Source organism: Dipodomys spectabilis, unplaced genomic scaffold, assembly GCF_019054845.1.
Source record: "Dipodomys spectabilis isolate Male_0828 unplaced genomic scaffold, ASM1905484v1 ptg000069l, whole genome shotgun sequence".
Lineage (NCBI taxonomy): Eukaryota > Metazoa > Chordata > Mammalia > Rodentia > Heteromyidae > Dipodomys > Dipodomys spectabilis.
The window spans coordinates 25,270,998-25,292,451 of record NW_024870746.1 but is presented as its reverse complement, the minus strand read 5'-3'; the positions used below and the strand labels follow the sequence as shown (position 1 = coordinate 25,292,451).

The 21,454-nt window shown below is 49.0% G+C and overlaps 1 protein-coding gene across 1 annotated transcript in view; it reads right to left on the bottom strand.

Annotated features, from left to right (window-relative positions):
• Positions 1–19,831, bottom strand: part of Pik3c2b (phosphatidylinositol-4-phosphate 3-kinase catalytic subunit type 2 beta) — a 68,909-nt gene extending 49,078 nt beyond the window's left edge. Inside the window, exon 1 of the mRNA XM_042681720.1 lies at positions 19,511–19,831. The gene's annotated coding sequence lies outside the window, so the exon portion shown is untranslated. The remainder of the gene's footprint in view (positions 1–19,510) is intronic.
• Positions 19,832–21,454: the final 1,623 nt, after the last annotated feature.

Here is a 21,454-nt window from a genome sequence, read left to right as displayed (position 1 = left end):
CCTAGCTACTCAGGAAAGTCTGTGAGACTCTTATCTTCAATTAACCTCCAGAAACTCGGAAGTGGATCTGTGGCTCAAAGAAGCAGAGTGCTAGCCTTGAGCAAAAGAGCTAAGGGACAAAGCCCGGGCCCTAAGTTCAAGCCCTAAGACAAAAAAAAAATTGGTGGTGGTGGTAGTGTGTGTGTGTGTGTGTGTGTATAGGACAACTAGGGTTTGAATTCAAGATCTTGTACTCACTCATGGACTTTACTGCAAGGACTGTCTTTGACCCGACATCCTCTGAATCTCAGCTTCCTGAGTAGGTAAGATTATTACAGGTATGACCCACCAGTGTCTGGCTTGTTTGTTTGTTTGTTTAAGAGCACAGTTCTAAACAACCACCTTGTGGCTGGCTACTTAGGCAGTCTCTTACAAAGGTAAATACTCTTACACAGGATTTAATTATCCTACTAATACCCAAGAAAACTTCTCAGCTCTTCAGCTCAAGGCTAGTGCTCTACCGATTTACCGACAGCGTCACTTCTGGTTTTCTGGTGGTTAATTGGAGATAGGAGCCAGGTGCTGGTGGCTCACACCTGTAATTCTAGCTACTTTGAAAGCTAAGATCTGAGGATAGAGGTTCAAAGACAGCCTGGGACAAAAGTCCATGAGACTCTTATCTCCAATAAACCACTCAGAAAACTGGAAGTGGAATTGTGGCTCAAGTGGTAGAGCCCCAGCCTTGAGCTGAGTGACAGTGCCTAGGCCCAGAGTTCAAGCCCCACGACTAACCAAAAAAAAAAAAAAAGAGTCTGATGGACTTTCTTGCCCAGGCTGGCTTTGAACCATGATCCTCAGATCTCAGACTCCTGAATAGCTAGGATTACAGGTGTGAGCCACCAGCGCCTGGTTCCAAGAAAACTTCTGTATCACTCAAACTTTTATACCAACTTATTTAAAAGCTTTATTTATAATATCCTCCAATCAGAAATTACTCAAATATCCATTAACAAATGTATAGGATTCTAAAAAAAAAAAAAAGGTACATCTACATATCTATTTATTTATTTTGTTGGCCGTGGGGCCTGAACTCTGGGCCTGGGTTCTGTCCCTCAGCTCTTCTACCACTGGAGCCACAGCATCACTTCTGGCTTTTTCTGTTTATGGGTACTGAGGAACCAACCCAGGGCTTTATATATGCTAGACAAGCACTCTACCACTAAGCCTCATTCCCAGCCTCCATTTCTGGCTTTTTTGGTAATTAATTGGAGGTAAGAGTTTCAAAGACATTCTTGCTTGGGCTGGCTTCAAACCATGATCCTCAGATCTCAACCTCCTGAGTAGCTAGGAATACAGGTGTGAACCACTGGCACCCAACTCAATAGATTGTTTTTTTGTTTGTTTTTGTCAGTCGTGGGGCTTAAACTCTGGGTCTAGGCGCTGTCCCTCAGCTCTTCAGCTCAAGGCTAGTGCTCTACCTCTTGAGCCACAATGCCACTTCTGGTTTTCTGAGTGGTTTATTGGAGATAAGAGTTTCACAGACTTTCCTGCCCCGGCTGGCTTTGAACCGAGATCCTCAAATCTCAGCCTCCTGAGTAGCGAGGATTACAGGTGTGACCCTCCAGCGTCTGGCTTTCCATAGATTCTTAAGAGGTAAATTCCATTCCATTTAAAATAGGATGAGAGCTAAGGTACCTTCCCAGAGCCCAGTGTATCTGCCAGGCCAAGGACCGGCCCAAACCATGTATGATGGCTCAGCAGCTCTGAGAACTAAAGCGCTCAGAATTCCAGTTCTCAAAGAAAGACTGGCTTGAGCCTAGGCTAGGTATCCACAAAAGCCCTCTGCCCATTTTTGCACCTGCTGAGTTTCCCTGCCCTTCCTTCCCTATGGATTATCTGTGACTACACAGAGGGTCCGAGGGAGTGCTGCTATTTGAAATTCAAAGGAATTGCATGAACAGATGAAGATGTTCAGAACTTGGCCATTCAAAGCTGGAAAACTGGACCCAGGAAAAGATGTCCCTAGTGCTTTGCAGATAGGAGATGCTAGCAACATACTCAAAAGTTGCACAGATTGAGACTTCACACATGCTAGGCAAGTGCTCTACCACCGAGCTATACTTCAGCCCAATTTAAGATTTCTATATCCAGAAAATGATCCTGTATTTTCAGCCCTGAGCTGAGGCAAGCAGTTGAGATTTGCCTTGGGCAGCACTGTGAGATTAACCTAAGGCCAGAAATAGCCTGTATTTAGCCTTACTTTGTTCCAGTTAGTCCCTGGGGAGAACAGAGGTTCCTGCCTCCGGAGAGGCACAATCCTCTCATGCATGTGTCCTCCCACCCAAGGTTCTCAGGGACTTCCCTTCCCTCTCCATGACCTCAGAGTCCAAACGGCCACCCATGGCCACCCGCCCCCCACCCCCACCCCTCTTTCCTCCTAACACCCTGTTGGTAACCCATCCAAAAGTTAGAATCCCTGGGCCTGGGAAGGTGGCTTAGTGGTGGAGTGCTTGCTTAGCATGCATGAAGTCCTGGGGTCGATTCCTCAGTACCACATACACAGAAGAAGCCAGAAGTGGTGCTGTGGTTCAAGTAGTAAAGCACTAGCAATGAGTACAAAGAGGCTCAGGAACAGAACTCAGGCCCTGAGTTCAAGCCCCAGAACCACCACCACAAAAAAAAATTAGAATCCACTTGAGCCCTCCTTCCCCCTTCCCTGCTTAAGTTAACCACCAAAGCTAGGCAGTCCTTCTAACCTATCTGTCTGTCCTGATCCAAGCCCAAAGCTCTCAGCCTCACTTCCCACCTCCTTCTTACTGAGACAGGTCTCTCTCTTTTCAAGGCTTTTTTTTTTTGGGGGGGGGGGGGGTTGGTTGGTCCTGGGGCTTGAACTCTAGGCCTGGGTGCTGTTCTTGAGCTCTTCACCTCAAGGCTAGGGCTCTACCACTTGAGCCACAGTGCCACTTCCAGTTTTCTGAGTGGTTTATTGGAGATAAGAATCTCACAGATTTTCCTGCCCGGGCTGGCTTTGAACCGATCCTCAGATCTCAGCCTCCTGAGTAGCTAGGATTACAGGCGTGAGCCACAGTACCCGACTTCCAGGCTTTCTTTACCCAGCAGCCAGAGAACTTTCTAAAGTGTGAATCTGATCATCTCATTCTGGCTGGGAACATTTGACTACTCCACCAGGCCTCTATCACTGGTCCCATCTCTCATCTCCAGCCATTCATGAAGGTTTATCTGACACTTCTATGACAACTTGGTTCATGTTCTTCTCCTGAGCAAGGCCTTCCCAGTCTTATTTCATTGTGAGGTTCTCACTCACCCCTCTGGGGCTTTGCTCAAAGATCATGTTCTTCAGGAAGCTTTCTCTGACTCTTAGGCTAGGATGGACCTCTTCTTCCTGCTTCCCAAAGCATTCCAAACATGTCCTTAAAATACTGTGTTCAAGCCAGGCTCTGGTGGCTCATACCAGTGATCCTAGCTGCTCAGGAGGCTGAGATCCTGGGGCAAGAGACTAAATATTTTAGTAACAAGGTTCAAAATATTTCAGTATCAAGGTTCAAAGCCAGCTTGGGCAGGAAAATCCATGAGATGCTTATCTCCAATGAAACATCAAAAAGCCAAAAGCAAATCTGTGGCTCAAGTGGTAAAATGTCAGCCTTGAGCAGAAAAAGCTAAAGGATAATGTCTATAGTTCAAGTCCCAATATCAACACCAAACAAAAACAAAAACAAAAAAACATCTGTTTTCAAAAGTACAAGTTTATTATCTTTACCCCCTTTAAGTTGTAAATTCAGCTCATTTCCACTGAGGAGAATGTTCTTGGGCAGACAGAGCTTGAATGCTCAGACATGGTGATGGTAACGAGGACATGGTTGTTCCTCTAATACAGAACTAAGGAGGTTGCACAGATAGACAAGAAAACCACAGAAGACCCCGAGATGCTTTGCGTCAGAGCTACTGATGGATGCCCTGAAGTGAAACATCTCTGAACTCCCAAGTCAGGCATGAGAAGGAAAAGCCAGACGGTGACTCCAGTAACCACAACTCCAGACTGCAATTCAGATGGAGAACTAGCACCCCCTTCTCTAACCACCTGGCTCTTCACTAAGACACTAGACTCCACCACACAGCGAAGAAAGCCCAGTCTACTGACACATCTCATGCCCAGGGCTACCCTGGAGCTGCTCCTTCCAAAAGTCACTCACCCTGATGCTGAGAAATGGGGATACAATGAGGAGAGAGATCAGGAGATCCATATCCAAGGTGAAGAGAGGGTTTGGAGAGCAGCAGCCAGACATAGAAGTTATAGCTCCAAGGACACAGAGATAGGGTGAGCTGGGTTTTCTTTTCCAGGGGCAAGAGACTAAGTATTTTAGTAACAATGGTCTTATATTTCCTGTCTCCTCTCTTCCCCAATTCAATTCCTTCTTGGCCAGCTTCTATTAGGTTGACACGCTGGAAATGATTCTAGTCCCTTAGTACTCAGGAGCTAACAGAGAGGGATTTTCTATTTACTTGTTTATTGTGCCGGAACTGAGGTTCAAACTCAGGATCTCCAGTTCTCATTTGGTTTTTTTCCACTCAAGGTTGGTGCTCTACTGCTTGAGCTACATTTTCACTTCTAGCCTTTTCCTGGTTAGTTGGAGATAAAAGTCTCACAGACTTTTCTCCCTAGATGGCTTCAAAATGTGATCCTCAGATCTCAGCCTCTTGAATGGCTGGTATGATAGGCTTGAGCCACCAGGGCCTGTCCAAGGCATTCATTCTAAGCCCCATTTGAAGTTAAGGGGGAAAAAAAAAAAAAAGAATCAGGACATTCTTTTGTGCAACCACAATGCCCTCATCACCCTCATCATCCCCACAAAACTTACTGTTGACACAACAGTATGATCCAGTACATAGTCCACACTTGAATGCCTGTCACTGACATGTGGAAGTTTTTCAAACACATAACTTCCTGGCCCTTACCCTGGAGGCTCTAATTCAGAGCCTGGAATTCTTATGTTTCCAAAACCTCTCAGGTGATTCCATGTGAAGCCAGGTTCAACCCCACAGAGGAGGGCTTCAGAACTCTGGTGAAGACAAAAAGAATTGAGTTAAAGGAACCTCAGAAAGCCCCAGGCAGTCCGCTGGTGAAGAAAGAGGTCATGTTTATGACCAAGCAGGTTGGTGCCAGTGTGTAAGCAGCGCCAGGCATCAATGCCCTCCACACAGCTGCCCACAGATGCCTGGGGACTGGAAGGGAGGCAGTGGGGTCAGGCGGAACCACACAATGGTTCAAAGAGTGGAGAGAGGCAGGGCCCTCCCTCTGGTGAACCCATGCCAGAGAGGGCAGGGACTGTGGCACCACTGTGACAGAGAAGCTTCCTGCTGTCCGGACGGAGGGCACCATGTACCCGAGAACCTGAAGGGTCAACCCCCTCCCAAGCTACAGAACTGGATCCTCAACTACGAGGCGCTTTCGTTCAGATAACTTCAGCACAAAATTCCAGAGGTCCTACTAGCTAGCAAAGGTGACAGATATTTGCATGAATAATTCAGCCCTCCCTTAAGGCCCAAAGCAGGAAGACCCAGCACATTCTGGCCCCTCTTCACTGGGTACAAAGCATGAAAGACTCTCAAAAGAAGATGGTGAAAATATGGAGGGTCTTACAACCCCGGTGTTTGGGGCATCCTAAGTCTTAGCAAAGAAATGAACTCAGTTCTAGAACTTCCCTGAAACAGATATCCTTAGCACTTCCCCTTAGCATAGACAAGGTCTAGGGGGTTGGAAGCCATCCAGATTTTCCTCTCCAGAAAGGACCCATTCCCTAACACCCACAACTTACCCATATCTTAAAAAAAAAAAAAAAAAAACCACTGGCTTTGCAGCCAGAAATCCATATCCTATATACCATGTCATAGACCTACTGACCTGGTCTACCTGTCTCACCTTGGCTCAGCAGGAAGAGACTGTCAATACTCCCTGGCCCAGGAATCTAACTCCTCCCACAGGAAGTTCATCCAAAAGGAGATCAGCTCCCACCTCCAACAAAGGTGCACCTTATGTTTCCTTATTTAAATCCACAACATTAGAATTACTGGGCACAGGTGGCTCATGCCTGTAATCCTAGCTACTCAGGAGGACGAGATCTGAGGATCATAGTTCAAAGCCAGCCAAGGCAGGAATGTCTGTGAGACTCTTATCTCCAATAAACCACTCAGAAAACCAGAAGTGGTGCTATAGCTCAAGTGGTAGAGCGCTAGCCTTGAGCTGAAGAGCTGAGGGACAGCGCCCAGGCCCAGAGTTCAAGCCCCACAACTGACCAAAAAAAAAGCAAATCAAAAACCAGAAGTGGATTTATGACTCAAAGTGGTAGAACGCTAGCCTTGAGCAAAAGAGACCCTGAGTTCAAGATCTAGTATCAAAAAATATGTGTATACTTAAAAAAAAAATAGTAAGAAGAAAAGATTTCTTAAAAAATAGATTATCGGTGTATTTTCTCTCTCTGGTGTCCTCTTAACCGAATTAAAGCAGCTCTATAGGACACATTATTTCCTACCAGGACTTAACTCTTCATCCCTTTAGTTACTATATCCATCCTTAAGACAAAGTAGATACAAAAGTTTAATAAACAGCCTGGTGCCCATGGCTCACACCTGCCATCCTAGCTACTTAGGAGGCTGAGATCTGAAGATCACAGTTTGAAGGCAACCCATGTAGGAAAGTCCATAAGACTCTCATCTCCAAATTAAGCACCACAAAAAGCCAGAAGTGGAGCTGTGGCTCAAGTGGCAGAGCTCAAGGACAGGCCCAGAGTTCAAGCTCCAGGATTGGCATTAAAAAAAAAAAAAAAGGTTTGTAAAGAGCTTTCTGGGTCCCAGACTAGCAGAGGAACAGGTGCTTGGAGCCTGTGGGACATAGAACTAGTATGATTTGCATACACTACTGGCTACAATTCAGAACCTCAGAGTCCCAGCTCAGAAATGGACTATGCAGTGTGTTCTGTTCATACAGGCACAAAGAACCCACAGAAATCACAGCTCCCAACACACACCCTGCAGCCTCCAGACCCTGAGGAGGTGGAGAGGCAGGGTTGGAAGAGGTAGGATGGTTCATGGCTCCTTCCAAACAAGTTTGTTCCTCTAGAGCTGCAATTTAGATTGGAAGACCAGCGACCCAGAGCTGGCAACCAGCTGAATGGAATGTTTGGCAAGGGGGAAAGAAGTCTTGGCATCATGTGGATTTCTAACCCAGAATTCATCCTGGGAGCCAACACGACCACATTTCCTCTCTCTGATCCACACATGCTGCCTTTTCCTTTTCTCTCCTCCCTCACCTACTGCAGCCCCAAGAAAGAGCACTTCTCCTTTAGTTCAGCCCTGGGTTTCCTCTGAGGAGTGTGGGAGTTACAATAGATTACTCCTGCATCCTCTGCCTCCAGAGAAGGGATGAGATGGTAGGATGAGAAGGAAAGGGTCCTTGATGACCCCTTGCCCTTACAAACCACGGCTTCCAGTGGACGTGACACCATTGCATACATTTGTACACCATCCATCCCATCTCCAATCTGGAAAACCAAACAGCTGACACCTCAGAACTCTCCTCAGTCTGCAGGTGCTATGGATGCTGTTATTGGGGAGCAGCTGACATTCCATGTTGGAAGCAGACACAGAAAATGGGTATCATAGGGGACAGGGCATCATAGCTCTCTTCAGCCTTTGCTTTCCCATCTGCCACCCTCCTCTTCCTGTACACTGATGCTTCCTGCCAGGTCCAGATCCTAACCTATCACCTCCAGCCTTCTCCAGCTCCCCCAGCTCATGCCCGGTGGAATCCAGTTTTTCAGGATTCCTTTGAGGGTGGGGAAATCTCCCTGGAGGAGACCAGTCCATGAAACAAGAGTCCAGAAAGCAGGTCACAGCTGCTCCCTTCTAGCCAGGCCAGAACAAACTTAACAAGGCCCTGTTCTGCCTGGAGGCCTTGAAGGGAGAAGAGTAAGAGGCAGAGCAGGGTCAGCCTCACTAGGAAACACTCACCAGGTCCTCCTGTGGGCTGGGCCAACACATCAGTGTCTGTCTGCAGGGAAGCAGGAGGTAGCACTGTGGGGTGTATCAAATTAGGGCCCAATCCTACGCCAGAGGATAGGATGTCAGAGAAACTTTAGAGATATGGGATGGAGGAGAGGACACCAAACAATGCCAACAAAACTACCTAATTTAGCCAGGCACTAGTGACTCAGGCCTTTAATCCTAGCTACTCAGGAGGCTGAGATCTGAGGAGCAAGGTTGAAGCCAGCCTGGGCAGGAAAGTCCGTGAGACTCTCATCTATGCAGAAAAAGCCAGAAGTGGTGCTGTGGCTTAAGTGGTAGAGCGCTAGCCTTGAGCAAAGGAAGCTCAGGGACAGCGCCCAGGCCCGCAGTTCAAGCCCCACTACCAGCTAATAACAAAGCTAAAGGACAGTTCAAGCCCCATGACCAACAACAACAAATAAAAAGACCACCATCCAGGAGCAGGGTGTCCTCTGGGAAGGTTGGGAGTGTCTCCAGTTCATTTCAATTGTGCTAATTGTGTCTCTCCTGGTCACAACTCATCCCAGCCATCTGAAAGATCATCTCCCTCTTGAATGACATTAGAGGTTCACTGACTTTGCCCTGTGTCTCAGAATGACCCAGCACACAGAAGAGGTCAGTCAGCCAGCAGTCCCCTGTGGGAAAAATAGGGGCGACTGCTTGGAAATCTGGGTGTGAAAACCAGGGGGCAGGGGCAGGCTGTGTGGGGAGTGGGCTGCCAACAGCTGACTGCCACCTGCTCAACTCTGAGGAGGGCCAAAGGAAACCAAACAGAACAAGGCCAAGAGCCAAGCCAGCCATCTATGGAAGCAGGGGAGGGCACCATGCCACACATGCTCCTTCCTCCATTCAGAGTAGAAGACCCTGCCTCATGTGTCCCCAGCTCCTGCCCAGGGTCATTCTGCCACCACAGCATTCCTAAATCAGCCATGCAGACACAGCTGACCACAGGGGAGAATGCCTTCAATGAACACTGTCTCCCAAGCAAGACCATTCCAGATACATTCCGGTCATCCTGAGACCCAAAGCCATGAACTGAGCACAACACCCCACTCCTTCCTCCCCGCGCCCCTCCTTTCCCATCCTGGTCTCCAATACATTCTTCATACCTCTCCTACGCCATGCTTAGCCCTGGTCTCTCATACCCTCCTCCACACGTGCCCCATTCTCCTCACACTACCCACAATCCCTACACTTTCCCAACTTATAGTCCTGTACCCTCCACCTGTACTCCCACAGCCCCAACATCTTCCTATACCCACTACATAGCTCTTCATACACATCCCACATGCTCTCTACAATCCTTCCGTCTCCCCCTGCACACCCCGCCCCACATACACCCTGCAGCTCACTCCTTCCCACATCAGCTCCCTGAGAAAGGAAAGTGAGCTGTCCTCATCCCCTCCAGGTCACATTCTTAAGTGTCACTGGCAAAGACACCTGAGAAGAGTAGTCAGAAGGGTGAATCTGGAAAATAAAAAGAAACCAGGCCATCCTAGCTCCAAAGGCAGCTCTGATGCTTCCTATAAAACCAGACCACCAGATCTCTGACCCTAAGCTACACAGGGTGTTAGAGATGAGGTGCAGTTTCTCCAGGGACAGCTACATTTAAAGAGCAGAGTGTGAAGAGGGGTATGCCCACCCTACTAGGGCCTGAACACTAGCCTGGGAGCAATGAGCAATTTAAGAGGTAGGTAAGGCCCAGCACCTGTAATCCTAGCTACTCAGGAGGCTGAGGCTGAGATCTGAGGATCGCAGTTTAAAGCAAGCCAGGGCAGGAGAGTCCATGAGATTTTTTTTTTTTTTTTTTTTTGGGTCCAGTCGTGGGGCCTGAACTCTGGGCCTGGGCGCTGTCCCTCAGCTCTTCAGCTCACGGTTAGCGCTCTACCACTTGAGCCACAGCGCCACTTCCGGCTTTTTTCTTTTTGCTTATGTGGTGCTGAGGAATCGAACCCAGGCTCTCAGGCATGCAAGGCAAGCGCTTTACCACTGAGCCACCTTCCCAGCCCCTCCATGAGATTCTTCTTTTTTTTTTTTTGGTCGGTCGTGGGGCCTGAACTCTGGGCCTGGGCACTGTCCCTCAGCTCTTCAGCTGAAGGCTAGGATTCTATCACTTGTGCGTCAGCCCCATTCCGGCTTTTTCTGCTTATGTGGTGCTGAGGAATCGAACCCAGGCTCTCAGGCATGCAAGGCAAGCGCTTTACCACTGAGCCACCTTCCCAGCCCCTCCATGAGATTCTTCTTTTTTTTTTTTTGGTCGGTCGTGGGGCCTGAACTCTGGGCCTGGGCACTGTCCCTCAGCTCTTCAGCTGAAGGCTAGCACTCTACCACTTGTGCGTCAGCCCCACTTCCGGCTTTTTCTGCTTATGTGGTGCTGAGGAATCGAACCCAGGGCCTCATGCATGCAAGGCAAGCACTCCACCACTGAGCCACCTTCCCAGCCCCTCTCCATGAGATTCTTATCCTCAATAAACTACTAAAAATAAAATTAAAAAAAAATCCAAAGTGGAGCTGTGGCTCAAATGGTAGAGTGAAGGCCTGAGCAAATGAAGCTCAGGGACAGTGGGACAGGCCTTAAGTTCAAGCCCCAGGACTGGCAAAGATAGAAAGATAAGACAGACAGACAGACAGACAGACAGAAAGAGAGAAAGAAAGAAAGAAACAAAGAAAGAGAGAGAGAGAGAAAGAGAGAGAGGATAAGAGAGAGAGAAAGAGAGGGAAGGAGAAAGACAGAGAAAGGAAAGAATGAGAGAGAAAGAGAAAGGATGGATAGAAGGGTGGGTAAGAGGAAGGGAGGGAGAGGGAGAGGGAAGAAAAGAAAAAAGAGAGGAAAGAAAAGAGGTAGGTGGGGTGGATCTCTAATAGGCCTCCAGTTCTCAGCTCCAGAGCAGAGATGTCTCAGCCCTCTCAGATGGACACGCCTGTCCTTGTCTCTCTGAGTCATTGACTCAGAGAGACAGGAGCTTTGGCTACGTTGAGCCCAGACTAACCCAGGTGTCCACCAGGCCTTCCCCAGCTGGAAGCTTCCTGCCTTTAAAGGGTATCCTACTCTGCCAGTCAAGGACAATGAACCAAGGGCCAACCAAGAATTCTTCTTTACCTAGGTCCTTGGAGGAAGGAAACCCCACTCATGGTGTAAGGTGCTAAGATGATTATATAGTTAGCTTATAATCAGGAAGAATTAATAGCTCAAATGTTTACTCTTGCCAGGTGCTGGTAGCTCAGGCCTGTTCATGCTAGTTACTCAGGAAGCTGGGTTCTAAGCATCACAGTTCAAAAGCCAGCCCCAGCAAGTCTATGAGACCCTTATCTCCAATGAACCACCACAAAAGCTAAAAGTGGAGCTATGGCCCAAGTGGTAGAGCACCAGCCTTGAGCAAAAAAGTTAAGGGACAACATCCAGACCCTGAATTTAAGCGCCAGGACTGGCACAAAACAAACACAGACCAACACTAGATCTGTTATTAATTTAGCTGGGCTAAAATACCTTTACAAAAATATAAATGTCAAATGGAAAGTCATTTCCACCTTGTAAATCAGTAGCTCTGGGCATTTACTCTTGGTAAGGGTATATGACAGCCTTGGTGAACCGGAAGAAGGGGGGTGAGGCTCTGAGAGAAGGGAGGGAAGCTAGATCTGGCCTTCACAAAAACAGGACTCTAATATTTCCTTTGGTATTTGGTTCCAAGCATTGTTTTATTTCATCGCTACAGCAGACCTTAAGTGTGGATATTATTATCCTTCTTTTATGGATGAGGAAACCAGAAAACAGGAAAAGGGATTGTGTGATTTGTCCAAGGTCACACATTACGGAAATGATAGTTTAACATTTTAGTCTAAGGGCTGGGGGTGTGGCCCAATTGGTAGAGCACTTGCCTAGTAAGCACAAGGCCTTGAGTTCAAGCCCTAATACTGCAAAAAAAAGAAAAAAGAAAGAAAGCAAAAAGAGTTAAGCTGAAACATGTGTGAGCTCCGCATAAATCATCTTTTTCCATCCTGCCATGGAAACCCAGGCTCATCATACTGGCAAATATTCATGCTGATGTTGGCTATTGCTCCAGAATACCCCACGCTCTCCCAGACCACTCCCCCCTCCTGAGAGAGAGAGAGAAAGAGAGAAAAGTCCCAGGGGTTCAATACATAGACCATTGGGGCTCGGTCTGTGGCTGAGTGGTAGAGTGCTTACCTAACATGCATGAAGCCCTGGGTTGCATTCCTCAGTACCACATAAACAGATAAAGCTTGAAATGGTGCTGTGGCTTACGTGGTAGAGTGCTAGCCTTGAGCAAAAGAAGCTCAGGGACAGTGCCCAGGCCCTGAGTTCAAGTCCAAAAAAAAAAAGAGAGAGAGAGTGAGTTCAGGGACAGAGCCTAGGCTCTGAATTCAAGCCTCACAACTGAAAAAACAAAAAAGTCTCATGGATTTTCCTGCCCAAGTTAGTTTCAAACCACGATCCTCAGATCTTAGCCTCTTGAACAATGAGGATTACAGGCATAGCCAACAACACTTGGCTTCACATCACTGTTTTTGTTGTTTTTGTTTTGTTTTGTTTTTGGGGGATCCGGTTGTGGGGCCTGAACTCTGGGCCTGGGCACTGTCCCTCAGCTCCTCAGCTCAAGGCTAGCGCTCTACCACTTGAGCCACAGTGCCACTTCTGGCTTTGTCTGCTTAGGTGGTGCTGAGGAATCGAACCCAGGGCTTCATACATGGGAGGGGCAAGCACTCTACCACTGAGCCACCTTCCCAGCCCGCCCCCCCCTCCCCCCCCCCCCCCCCCCGTCACTGTTTTAAGGCAAATATTGGTGCCTCTCATTCCTTGTCAGATACTCAAGACCCCTACATGGAGTCCCATCATAGTTCCCAGTCTGTTTCCCTAACTACTAATTAAATGAACTTTTGTTTTCATCTTATGTCATCCACCTTTGTCTTCATCTTACGTCATCCACAGGGTAGGAAGTTAAGAGTGCTCACATTTTCCTAGAGTTCAGCTGAGGTTTATCACCAGTAATTCTTTTAATCTATGAGGGTAGGATCCCTGCTTAATCAAAAAGTTTGGTTAAGCTGACTGCTTGTGGCTCACTCCTATAATCCTAGACACTCTGTAAACTGAGACCTGAGGATGGAGGTACAAAGTCAGCCTAGGCAGAAAAGTCTGTGAGACTCTTTTCTCTAGTTAACCAGGAAAAAGCCAGAAGTGGAGGTGTGGCCCAAGTGGTAGAGTGTTAGCCTTGAGTGGAAAAAGCCTAGCAAGAACGTGAGGCCCTGAGTCTAAGCTCCAGTACTGGCGTACACACACAAAAAAGGTCAATTCAATTTTGTGTGTGTGTGTGTATGCCAGTACTGAGGCTTGAACTTAGTGCCTAAGTACTTACTATCTTTGAGCTTTTTCACTCAAGGCTGGTGCTCTACCATTTGAGCCATACCTCCACTTTTGGCTTTTTAGTGGCTAGCTGGAGGTAAGATTCTTACACACTTTCCAGCTTGGGTTGGCTTCGAATTGCAATCCTCACATCTCAGCCCCCAAGTAGATAGGGTTACAGGCATGAGCCACAGTCACTCGGCTTCAATACGTTTATTGAACTAATTTTTCTCAGAATATAAACTCTACAAGCATAAAGACCATATCTATCCCCTTCACTGCTGTGAACTTCCAAGAGTGTCAGTGTACATTTAAGTGTCTCATGGCTGATTCATTGATTGAATAAATGATAAATTACTAATGCCTTAGAAAGCTCTGGTCCAGCCCCACAACCAACAAAAAAAAAAAAAAAAAGAAAGCTCTGGTCCAATTTAACTACTTTCAGCCACATCTTCCACCACATACTTCATTCTCCATCCTTCTCCAATTCCCACTGCTCCTATCTTGGCTAATACTTAATTCCTTCAAGAGGACTAACCCCGCCCCCCCAAACCTCCCAAAAGGCCCCAATTAGGACTTGACAAGGCACCCATATTTTCCTCACCACAGCGTTTTTACCTGTCTACATTTTCCATTCAGCGACAAGTTCTAGAAGGCTGCCTGCCCATTGGATGTACAACATTGGAGGTATATCATTGGAGGTACATCATTGGATTGGAGATACATCATTGGAGGTACAACACTGGAGGTACATCATTGGAGGTTCATCATTGGATGTACCTCAAGTCTGGGATATAGCTCAGTGGTAGAATGTGCGCTTAACATTCTTGAGACTTTGGGTTCCATCCCCAGCACCAAATTTTAAAAAAGAAGTAGAAGGACAAAGGAAGTACTTAAACATTACTGCTAAGTACAGTTTGAAGTAGATTTCCAAAATGTATGCTCCAAAATAATCATTAAACTATTTGCAGGGTAAAAAAAAATTATTGAATGGATTAAATAAACAAATGCACTCCTTTTAAACATGTGCAACTACCTGGAGAAGAACGTAAGCTGGATTTTGTTTGGGTGGTGATAGCAGAGATCCTTGGACAGTGAGTACCACACCCCATACATAAAGCACAAGATTGAGTCTAGGTCAGGTTACCTCCAGAGAACCACTGCTCCTTCTGTGCAGTGCTAAGGGACCTGAGAGATCAAGAAGACTCCATTCCTGAGTGACATGGACCTTCCACAAGAGCCAGCTGACTACAGAAAGGTCTGGAAAAGTTGTCTCTGAGAGACAGTGAGGGTGTGCACAGAAGTACAGGAAGCAATGCCATCACTCCTCCATCTGGGCCTTGGGCATGGCAGGTAGGTAAGCCTCACATGGACCAAGGAGAACTCCAGAACACCCAGTAAGCAGCCTCATCACGCTCTGCCTTCTTAAGGTCAAGTGTGGAAATTCTCACCTCCCTGGTTACCATGTTCTTCAGAAACATAGAACTGCCTTCTCCCAGGTTCCCATTACCTGCCCCCAATTTAGAAACAATCTCTCCTTCCTAAGGAAGAATCAAGTCTACTCACTCCAACTTCCTTTCCCCCTATTAGGTACAGGTGAGGGATGTGACATGTGCTCTGTGTACAGGTAAGTGGGGCTCTAAGAAGTTCCAACATTACTATTATCTAGACCACCTGCACAAGAAGAGTTCCTACCTATTTCTCCTATTGAACAAGACACACTGTAATAACAATTCAAAACAAAGCCAGGTGCTGATGGCTCATACTTATAATCTTAGCTACTCAGGAGGCTGAGATCTGAGGATCACAGTTCAAAGCCCGCTCAAGCAGGAATGTCTGTGAGACTTTTTTTTTTTTGGGGGGGGGGGTCCGGTCATGGGGCCTGAACCCTGGGTCTGGGCAATGTCCCTCAGCTATTCAGGCCACAGCGCCACTTCCGGCTTTTTTCTTTTTGCTTATGTGGTACTGAGGAATCGAACCCAGGGCCTCACGCATGCAAGGCAAGCACTCTACCACTGAACCACTTTCCCAGCCCCTCTGTGAGAGTCTTATCTCCAATGAACCATCAAAAAATCAAAAGTAGGGCTGGGATGTAGCTCAGTGGCAAAGTGCTTGCCTAGCAAGTGCAGCGTCCTGGGTTCGATCCCCAGTACCAAAAAAGAAAAAAAAGACAAAAAAAAAGTTAAAAAAAGTCAAAAGTAGAGCTGTTGCTCAAGTGGGAGAGTACCACTCTTGAACAAAAAGCTAAGGACAGTGCCCAGGCCCTGAGTTCAAGCCCTAGTACTGAGATAAAATAATTACTATTATTCAAAATGGATTCTCCTTGGGCCTCTACTTTTCTCCTTCACCCTTTCACCTTCTGAGTTGCTGCAAGGCATAGTAACTCATCCCAGAAAAGGACTCAGCTGGCAAGAATACCTCCACTCAAGTTTATTTCAGGTGAGCTGGCTTAGATGGGTGTGGAGCGTGGGAATGAACCATATATGTGGAGCGGGCCTCAGGCCTGGTCCCCACTTCTGTGGTGAGGAAGATACAGTCAGAGATGAAGTAGCATCTAACTTTTAGGACAGACCCCACGGACAGAGATGTAGAAGGCAGACACAAGGAAGTTTCCAGAGAGGCAAATGACCTTGACTTTCCTTTGAAATGCACGATTAGGTGAAGCTTCCCTGGGGAGCTCTCAGGACAAGAAGGGGAAGACTGCTCAAATGTCTGCAAGCTCCTTAACTCATCTCTGGTGAGTAAATTCCCATACCCTGTTCAGAGGGAAAAGAATTTCTCAACCAGGAAACCACAGAGGTGGTGCAAAGTGCCAAAGGTCAACTCCTTTCACTGGTTCTCTTGTGACCTGAGATACAGAATGAGTTCCAGGGTTGCTGTGACCTGAAAGAGCCACTTCTCCATGAGGTCATCTCCAAGGTCTTTTCCATTCCTAACAATTTATTTATTTTTGGCTGGTTGTGGAGCTTAAACTCTGGGCCTGGGCACTGTCCCTGAGCAATTTTTGCTCTACCAGTTTGAGCCACAGCTCCACTTTGGATTTTCTGGTGGTTAATTGGAGCTATAAGAATCACCCTTCAAGTTTCATCTTAACAAAACACAAAGAATGTTGAGATGAACATATAACAAGTTGATATAATAAGAAATCTGCTTTCATTTTCCCAGCTTCCCTCCCCCAGTACCAAATCTATTTACTAGAGTGGCCTAGGAGGTGGCCAAATGACCTCATCTGATTATTCCAATTGTTCTCCCTTGAAAGGATTAAAAAAAAACAACTAGAAGAGAGCTATTAAGGCAGGAGCCCAAAAAATTCTCATATATGGGCCTCAGTCCCCAAATAACCAAGGATGAGGGTGATTCTTAGGGTGCACTAGGGCTGGGTGGAAGACACATCCCCCTGGGCCCCGTCCTTGAGAAGTTTATTCTCTAAGGAGGTCTCTGTCTGGTGACCAGACATTTAAGGGACCCACTACAAATGAATTCTGTAATCCTGATGCCCTTTTGCTTCACCTATACCAATACCTCTGGCACTGAGATTTGAGCACAGGGTATGAATGCCTGGAGGTTGCTTGCTTCAAAACCCACCTCTGTCACTGACTCCATGGCTGACCTCAGGAAGAGTCAGCCATCCAATTATCTGCCAGTTCAGCAGTAGCCTGTGGAACGTATCTGTCCCTCCCTAGTTCCCTACAAATATTAAGCAGCTTTTCTCTCCTAGTTCCCAACTCCATTTAGAGAAAAATACCCAAGAAATAGTTTCCTCGGTGTTGTCAAATCAGTCTTTGCTTGCCAAAAAGCAAAGGTTCTGAAACATTCCCTACTCCCTAACCCCACCCCTCATCCTACTTCACATGCACCTCAAACTGTTCAGCCCCGCCCCCTGCCAGAGGACGGATGCTAAAACCCAGAATAAATAGCCAACTTTTGTAGAGTACTGTCAACCGTTCGCTGAGAGCTTTTGCCAAACCCTTTCAGTCTGTTCATTCGGTTTGAGGCAAGTTGTGTATTTCATCCTTAAAACAATCCAACAAGACAAGTACTTTCCACCCCCATTTTACAAACATGCTAATTAAAATCTGAGGTGCCCAAATTGTCCATGCACACTCATCTAGGAAATCAATCTAGGACTCAAAATGGGGCCTCATGGCACTGTAATCCAAGTTCACATCTGGGGAGCATGAGGTACTTCAAGTTTATGGTCAGTTACAACCACCCCCCACACACACATACACACAAAGGGAACAGAGATGCCTTTATTTTTTCCCCTGCTGGACCATACAGGTCTGTCTGAGGCTGGAGGACCAGATAGGAGACACTGCAAAGTTCTGACTCCAGGGGATGGGGGCACGGCAGAGGGGACCAAAGGCCCACGAGGGTGTGGAGTGTCTGCTAAGAGTACAAACTACATCATGGCAAAACACAGACATTCCAGATCACTGGGCAAGTGCAAAGGAACATCCCAGAAAAATGCTTAGATAAACTGACCTCTGTCACTCCAGTATACCTCCTTGGCTCTCCCTCATCCATGCATCCAGTGGAGAGGAAACTGGACAAGCTGCCTCTGGCCAGGCCTGAGAGCTTGATCAGATTCACAGACACACACCCATGCACACTCAGCATTAAGGCCAGAGCCATGGAAATCAAACCTTGGCCTCATCCACCAGCCAGAGGAGAAGCAGCCACAGCCCTGGTCCAGGGCTGCGGCCCAGAGCCACTGTCTCCTCCGAGGCTGGCTGCCAGGCAAAGCTATAAAATGTGCCTCGACTTAATTTTTCCATGGATGCAACCCCAGATGGGGCTGCCAGGCTCTAGAGGAGCTTTGATTCCAAAGGCTCACTGCCTCTGTGCCCTGGGACCTACGGCAACAGTTGGGGAGACACAGAGTATTTGAGGGGTCAGGGCCATTTCCTTTCCTAGGGAAGGAATAGAGTAAGTTTTCAGTCAAGACTGATTCACAGCTGGAAATCAGGGCAAATTACTTACACCTGCTTGGCCACAGACCAGACAATCAGGTAGCTTAGAGAAGGAAGGAGGGACAGCCTTGGCCCACTTCTGGGAGTTTGAGTAGCTGCATAAATCTCTGTGTAAAAGAATCTCTGGTGCCTGCTGGGATCAACCAGCCCAGGGCACACAACTCCCCAACAGAGTTGGGGGGGGAATCAGGGCAGCCAGAGACAATAGATTCCATACCCAGCATGAATGGTGGGATTGGGCCAGGAAAGCCACAAAGACCCCCAAAAGAGAGTGGAGCTGGAGGGAAAGAAAGTTGGCTTGAAGAAAGAGGAGCAATGATAGATCTTCCCTACACACACACACACACTCCAACCTCGGCCAAATAGGGTGTGTGTACCACTGAACTTCATCCATTTGGTGACCTCTTTCCACAATCCAGGAGACTGCCAAGCCCTTGGGCTCCCCACCCCAGCTTGGCTGCCTAGCTTGGTCTTCCAGCTGTGATTGCACACCATCACCCCCCTCCCCCCCACACACACACACATCAAAGCCACCGATGTCGCCATGGGGAGCTTAAAAAAAAGCGAGAGAGACAAGTACAGGCCAGGAGGACAGGGTCTTCTCAGAGGGCCTTGCAACTCAGGCCGGGGTCCCTCTCCCATGCAAGCTCTCGGTCTGCCTTTGCTGCAGTAGCCTTATAAGGGAGAAGCCAATTCTACTCTCCCTGGCTTAAAAAAAAAATGCATAGAGTCCTCAGGCTGGACGCTGACTTTTTTCTCTGCACGGAAGGCGCCACCCCATTACCCCTCCTCCAGGACGCATTTTGCTTTTTATTTCTCCTCTTAAGCAAGCAGCAAGCCCCAGAGCCTTTAGCTGGCTCCTACTGCCCCGTACCCGGGATCTGGGAAGTGTGATGCGGGGGAGCCGGTGGGTGCGGGTCTGGGAGGCCCCGAGCTGCGGGCGCGCGGCGGGGTTAGAGGCGAGCAACCTGCTGGGCGCCGGGGCCGGGGGCGCCGCGCGCCGCGGGCAGTGCCCGCGCTTCCATTGTTGCACCTCGTCGATGCCCTGCTGGAGGGGGCGCCCCTCGACCTCGGCCGCCCGGGCTCCTCGCCTCCCCGCAGACGCCCCCCCGCCCCCCGGGCCTGGCGCGCCGAGTCCTACCTGCACGGGCTGCGGGCTCTGCGGAGCCCGGCGTCGTGGGCGGCTCCGCGGCTCCGGGTGTCCCCGGCACCGGCGCGGCGTGCGGTGGCCGCGCTCTGCCTCCTCCCCGCCGCTTGGCTCTCCGCTTCGCACCGAGCGAGGGGGCGCGGGGACCAGCCGGGGATGGACCGGGGGCGCCGGGAGCGCGCGCCGGCTCGCGATCAGGCGACCCCGGAGACAATGGCAGGAGCAGCGGGCGAGCGGGGAGAAGCCATCTCCCGGACAGCCAGCGCACTGCACGGACACCGCTCCGCGCGCGCCAGACGCGACCCGGACAGCAGCCGCCCCGCCGCAGCACCCCGCCGCCGCGCGCCGGCCCCGAGGGCGGGGCGGGAACCCCGGCCGGCCTCCCCGCTCCCGGCCCCCCTCTCCCCTCCGCGCTCCCGGCCCCCCTCTCCCCTCCCCGATCGCTCCCCTCCTCCTCCTCCTCTCCCCGATCGCTCCCTTCCCCCCTCCCCTCCCGATCGCTCCCCTCCCGATCGCTCCCCTCCTCCTCCCCTCCCGAACGCGCCCCTCTCTCCTCCTCTCCCAATAGCTTCCCTCCCGCCTCCCCTCCCCGATCTGTCCCCTCCTCTTCCCCTCACCCCTCCCCTCCCTGATCGATCCTTTTTCTCCTCCCCCTCCTTTTTCTCTCCCCTCCCTTCTTCCCTCCTCCCTCCTCCCTCCTTTTCCTCCCGCCCTCGGCGCAGTGCGTGGCCAGCCACGCTCTGGCGTCCTGTGCGGCTCTCCAAACCCTAGAGCCGGGATTCCCGCTTCCCACTTGGGTGAGGGCGTTTGCAGGTGGTAGCTACTTTCCCCTGCTGGAACACTCCCCCTCCCCCCCTGGCCCCGCCCATGTGAGTCAGGTGAAAGCAAGCCAGATCATTCCGTGGTAGGCACCGGGGTTCAAGGTTCAAGGTGGGTTTGAGGGATGGCCCCGCATCTTCATGCTAGCGAGGCAGGAAAGAACTCCTGTCTTGAGGCCAGAGGTGCAGGTGCAGGGATACATACACACAGTCTGGTTCTTTTCCCATTGGTCCAAGTGAATGTTTCCACGTGAGGGGAGAGGGGAGGCAGAGGACCCTCCAACCCAACTAATGGTACAAAAAAAAACTATAATATGTTATATCCTAATAGTTGACTCTCGGTACCTTTTTTAGAGCACTGGTCGTGGGAACCATTTTCCTGAAGGCTTCCTTCCTTCCTTCCTTCCTTCTTTCCTTCCCTCCTTCCCTCCTTCTTTCCTTCCTTCCTTCAATCCTGGGAAGATCAGAACCTGGTCCTCCCCCCTCCACTGCCCTCTGCACCCCTACAGATGCTGGGGTCTCAAGACACACTATCTCCCTCAGATGGCCAGCAAAAATGCCTATGGAAACAACTACTAAGTTTTGCCCCACACCAAGGAAATATTTGTTTAGTTTAGCTGATACCATTCCAATCTGTCTTGGGTTTAATGGAGTCAGAAAGATGTGGGTCCTTCTAAATTGTTTCCTCAGTCTCTGCCACAAGCCCAGCCATAATTCCTGGGGATACAATGCTTGAAGGTCAGCCTAGTGTTAGTCTTAGAGACTGGAAAAAGACCAGGGCTCAGTAAGAGAGAATTAGAATAACCAGAAAAAGTCCCACCAAGAGCAGCAGATAGCAACATAAAAAGCACATTCCTGGGCCATGCCTGTAATCCTAGCTACTCTGGAGGCTGAGATCTAAGGATGGCAGTTGGAAGCAAGCCCAGACAAGGTAACAGAGTACAGTACCTGGGTGTGGACAAAGACACCTGAGGAGTGGTGTGACCTGGCATATTAAAGGAAGGGGTTGGGCAAAGGAAAGCTTTGAACTCCAGAACCACCCCATCTGTCTTCTGGTTTTCTTTGGAGTCATGGTCAACCAAAGCTGCCTGTAGCTAGTCATTTTCCTTTTCCTTCACTC